This window comes from Mus pahari, chromosome 5 (assembly GCF_900095145.1).
Source record: "Mus pahari chromosome 5, PAHARI_EIJ_v1.1, whole genome shotgun sequence".
Classification (NCBI taxonomy): Eukaryota; Metazoa; Chordata; class Mammalia; order Rodentia; family Muridae; genus Mus; species Mus pahari.
The window spans coordinates 119,534,599-119,540,447 of NC_034594.1; positions in this window are offsets into that span (position 1 = coordinate 119,534,599).

A 5,849-nucleotide genomic window follows, 5' to 3' on the forward strand; every position below is an offset into this window, starting at 1 on the left:
AGATCTTCTGGGTATATGCCCAGAAGAGGTATTGTTGGGTCCTCCGGTAGTACTATGTCCAATTTTCTGAGGAACCGCCAGACTGATTAAAACTCTTTTTTTAACGTAAACCAAAATAATTTTTATAATTTTACTTATTTACATCCCAGATGTTGCCCTGCTCCCTGTGTTCTAGTCATTTCCCCTCCCCTTCACCTCTAAGAGGTTGCCCTATCCCCTTTCCCCATACTTTCCCTAGGGTATCAAGTCCCTATAGGATTAGGCATATCCTCTCCCACTGGGGCCAAACAAGGAAATCCTCTGCCATATATATGCCCTGCCTGGTTGGGGGAATTAGGGAGGTGAGTGGCTTAATCTTTGGGAGCTTCCAGGGGTCCAGGTTAATTGACATTGTTAGTCATTCATCCAACTGTTGGGGTTCCCATCCCCTTCAACTCTTTCAATTCTTCCCCTAACTTTTTCATAGGGGTCTCAGAGTTCAGTTCAATGCTTGGTTTTAAGTATTTGTTGTCTCAGTCAGCTGTTGGTAGAACCTTTCACAGGAGAGCCATGCTAGGTTTCTGTGTGCAAGTACAACATAGCATCAAGAATAATGTCAGTGTTTCATCCCAACACTCTTAAGACAGGATGGGAGGCAAAGATAGAAGTCTCTGGAAGCTCTAATGGATCCTGTGATTCACAGCAGAAAATAGCAAATGGGGTTGGGGGAGTTGGATTGAATTGGCTGTCTTCAAATCTCCATTCATGCACTGGTGCATGCACACCTGCATTCACTCAGGAATACATAGATACATACGTGTACACGTACACACACACACACACACACACACACACACACACACACACACTCTTAATTCTTGGAAATAATTGTTGTCTTCATAAATTTTTACATATTTTCTGAGTATGTGTATAGCAACATAAACAGGATCTTCTTTAGGTTAATATAGATTAGGGATATAGATAATTTTCAAGTATTATAGATTATCTAGTAATCTATATATTGAAAAGAGATTTTGCCACTACAATTATGAAGCACAAACAAATGATTTCACTATATTTACAGTATATGATTTTATATTTTACTTATTGATGTTGCTTTGATACAATGCACTCTATAGCTTTGGGTGACTTAAATTCCTGTCTTCATGCCTTTATCTTGAGTAGTTGTGCTATAGCGATGTATTATAAGTCCATGAATACTCTTATTTTTTGATTGATGCAAAAATAATCCATACATTTTATACATTTTAGAATGTCATAAAACCTATAGATTCTTATGTATTTTATATATTATTAAACATTTACTTATATTAAAAATATAAAAAAATCCTTTCTTCTAGCTTCGCTAAATACACATTTCTGTTTTAGTTTTGTTTATTTCTATAAAATCAGTTACTACATCATTATTACACACTTAAAAAATGCATAAAGTGTAAACAATGATAAAGAGTAATTTAATACAAATAAAAATACCTAGAAGAAAATATTATAGCACATATATTGACTCATTAAAGTAATTGAATTAATTATAAATTAACATAACTGGCTTTATTAACTACTAATAACATCGATCCTTAAAATATATATATAAAATTAATAAATTCAATATTTTTGGGATTAGTAAACTACTTAATAGAGCTCAATTCAGCCTGTCAACAAAACATAGTAATATGTAATCAACAACAGTTAAATGGTTATCTCCCGTCTTAGAAATGTCATTACCTTTAGTGTTAAGTAAACATTGTTAAATTTTTCCTAAATATTCTTTAAGGGTTCCTAAGTGTTTTTACAATGGTATGCAAATTCAATTTTGTGCCATATGAAAATAAATTGTAAAATATTGAGAGAATTATTATTAATAAGATTCTCCATGAATTTATACTGAGCATGTAAGTTGATATTAATAATTATTATAGTATAAAAATTTGGATGCTAGCCCAAATTAAAGTTTTTCTGAGCACCAAATCTCATATGCACTTAGGACATATTTATATTCACAGAGAATTTGCACCTCTCCTAGAAATCATACTAGCTATTAAAGTTTAAGTACATAAGGTCATACCACTTTCTGTGTGTTAAAATAAATTAATCTCTGAGAATTAATAAAAGAGGAACAAAATACTGCTATCATAACAACAAATTAAATATAGAGTTATAGTATGTAACATGGCATTGAAGGCTAATATTTTGTTAGATTAATCAATAGAAAAGGAATCCACTGTGAGCTTAGCTGAACATATTCTTAGACTCAACATGTGATAGGTTTTTTTGTTTTTTTTTTTTTAAACAACCGGATACCAAGTAGAGTCATCTATGAAAAAGTGCTTTCATCAGATAGGTAAGCAGACATATCTATGGGCCATTTTTCTGATTAATGATTAATGTGGGAAGACCTAGCCTTTTGGATGAAGCAGCCAGTTTGGGTTTTATAGAGAAGCAACTGAGTAAGCCTTGAGAGCTGAGTGAGTAAGCAGCACTCCTCTGTGGTCTCTGATTCATTTCGTGCCTTTAAGTATCTACTTTTCATTCCTGTTGTACTTCTTCTCATGGGATGGACTGTAAGCCTTAACATGAAATCAGCCCTTCCCTTCTCAAGTTGATATTTATCTTGGTGTTTATCACAACAATTTAAATGAATCCTGAATAAATTAGAATAGTTTATATGTGAAAATGGTTGATTTTTAAAGGTGAAATACAAAGGATTGACAATACTTATTTGAAATAACACATCTTATGAATAATAAGAACATACTGAAATCTGAACCTATATGTTCAGCTGTACTTGGGAATTAAACCCAAGTGGATTCACCAATTAATGGTTTTCATACAGAGGAAATTGTCTTGGACTTCAAGTTAATGCTTAACTAAGTAAGGGAAGGATTGGAAAGTGTTGGATTATTTTGTACAGGTGAGGGCTAACAAATGCTAATAACTAAAAGTTATATTATTGAATTTTATGTAAAATAGCAAATTATCTCATATATAATTTAATGAAATACTTCTATCTAGAAGCACAATATATTAACCTTGCTTTAAGTATAGAAGAAGAATCTATATATTTATTTGACTGATGTGTGTGGAAGAAGTGACACTCCAAAAGATTGTTGTTCTATGAAGAGAAGGAGCTGAGGGTGATAGGAAGCTTAAGGATAGAATGTTTAGGAGTAAAGTTAGAGGTTGGGCAAGAAGAAAAAGAAAGGTGAGGGAGAGGTAGGAAAAGTCAGATAGAGGGATTAGAACCATAAAGGACAGAACTACATCCCCTGGGAAAGTAAATCAAAAGTGACCAGAAACCACACAAGGAATTAAAAACAAAACAAACCTAAGAACAAAAAGAAGAGCAACACCAGAAAGACAAACAAAGCAAGTGGGCAAGTGAAGACGGACAGTCAGCTTGACCTCATGAGTCCTCATTCCACACACTGCTTATTTTATACTGAGTATAAGTATTTTGTGAAGAAAACTTTATAAAAGTAATTGTCATGTCAGAGGCTTACTGATGAATAAGTGTACACTTTCCAGCTCTTTTTGAACTCTGGCTGAATGGTTTAAGTCTGCTTTTCTGGCCTAAACTTCTCAACAAGCTTGGCCTCAAGCTAATTCTTGGAATCCGTTTTAATCTTCTGGATCCTTTTCACTCTCTCCATCATTCTGTCCTCATTTACATATAATGTATTCATAAATAATTAGAAAGTGATTCTATATCTTCTGTATCCATAAAACTGTGCCAGTAAAACTAATTTCTCTCTCTTTCTTAACCAGTCTCTTACTTAAGCTATAATTGTGGAGATAAGTGGTAAAAGTATTTTGTGGCATAAGGCACCTGGTTAACTGGAATGACTTCAACACTGGAAAACTGAACATTGCTGCACTCAGTGCCTGCCTCATTGTCCTCAACTACAGGACGTCTATGTTCTGTTATGATTCCAACCACATTCCATCACAGGCATGGCTGGCAAACAGAACCTTGTCATCAATTGGAAGACTATTTCCACCTTCAAAGAATGAGACACTTCAAATACAAAATTTGTTAATGCTGATGCTATATATGTTATGTCATCTACTGAAACATTCTCTACAATAGAGAATACCAAGGCCCACTTCAAGGGTAGAACCCAAAATGTCATGGAAGTACCAAAAAAAAGTTTGACAGTTCACTCACAATAAATAGAAATTCCTTTTGAACTACCAATTGCCTAGCCTCTTGGCTATGATATCCACTGAAACATTGGCATCACAGAGGAACTCATGACCACATTTCTTTCCATCATCATAATCCAGACTTTGGTGGACAGCTCTTCTGGCATGGAGTCCATTTGAATGCCAAGAACATGATCTCTCTATCCACTGGTGGTGACAAGGCAGTGAATAAAGTCCTCCTAGAGTTAAATGGTATGCTCACTGGCTGCTTTTCTGTGTTACTGCCACAAAGTGATCATTTGGGATCTGAACCGCTGCCTTGAGAAAGCTATGAAGTAAGTGGTATAAAAAAAATATGGTGATGCAGGCATCTATAGGCCATCTTTGACTATAATGAGGACCAAATTGCTTCTGCCATTTTACAAAATAGCATCTTTGTTGCACAGGCTGATATTCCTCCTGCCAATTATTTTTAAAAGCTCACTTATGAATATTCAATAAATTTTGTTACATCAGTAGAGTAGTGAGCCTTGAGTTCCATGGACCATTCACCACAGCAAAAGACCTTTAGATGTGATGAGACCCTGTCATAACACAGTCTCAACACAGTTTGTACCTCCTTTACAATCTCCACCCTGATACCTAGAAGAAGGAGAGTTGTTCAGAGATCCCTACTCTTTCAAATGACATTAATAACATTAACTGCACCCAGGCACTAAAAACATTACAGTTTCAATAACTGAATCATCAATAATTATAAAATAGTAAAGTGTTTATGGGGTACAAAATAATGCAAAAATGGTTGGATTAAAAGAGTTCAGGTTTGAATAAACAAGGCAAAATGGCAAGTGTCTTTTGAAGTAAAGAAAAAAGATATTTAACAACAAACATTGCTACTTCATTTTGCAGCAAAATGAAGGAAAACAAAAAGGAGTCTCCTATTTTTGCATGCTACATGTGTGCACCCCATAGGATGTTAACATGTTAGCCTAAGGTACTACATCTCTAAAGAACAAGTAGTCTATCAATGACAAGAAAAATATAGCTCTGGAAATGAGATGAATGTCAAAGAATATTAAAATAAAACCATTTTAATAGTATTAATAGTGAATGGTAAGTTTTTAAAAGCAGAATGTGTATAAATAGTATAATTTCTTTTCTTTTTGAAACAAGGTCTTACTAGGTAGCTCTGGACAGCTGGCCTGGAATGTGTCATGTCGACCAGGCTGGGCTAGAAATCACAGAGGTCTGCATGTATTGCCACATTCCATCTCACACCAGTCAGAATGGCTAAGATTAAAAATTCAGGTGACAGCAGATGCTGGCAAGGTTGTGGAGAAATAGGAACACTCCTCCATTGCTGGTGGGATTGCAAGCTTGTACTACCACTCTGGAAATCAGTCTGGCGGTTCCTCAGAAAATTGGCATATACCCAGAAGATCTTCTAACTGGTTATAAGGACACATGCACCACTATGTTCATAGCAGCTTTATTTATAACAGCCAGAAGCTGGAAAGAGCCCAGATGTCCCTCAATAGAGGAATGGATACAGAAACTGTGGTACATTTACACAATGGAGAACTACTCAGCTATTAAAAACAATGAATTTATGAAATTCTTGGGCAATGGATGTATCTAGAGGATATCATCCTTAGTGAGGTAACCCTATCACAAAAGAAGTCACTAGATATGCACTCATTGATAAGCGG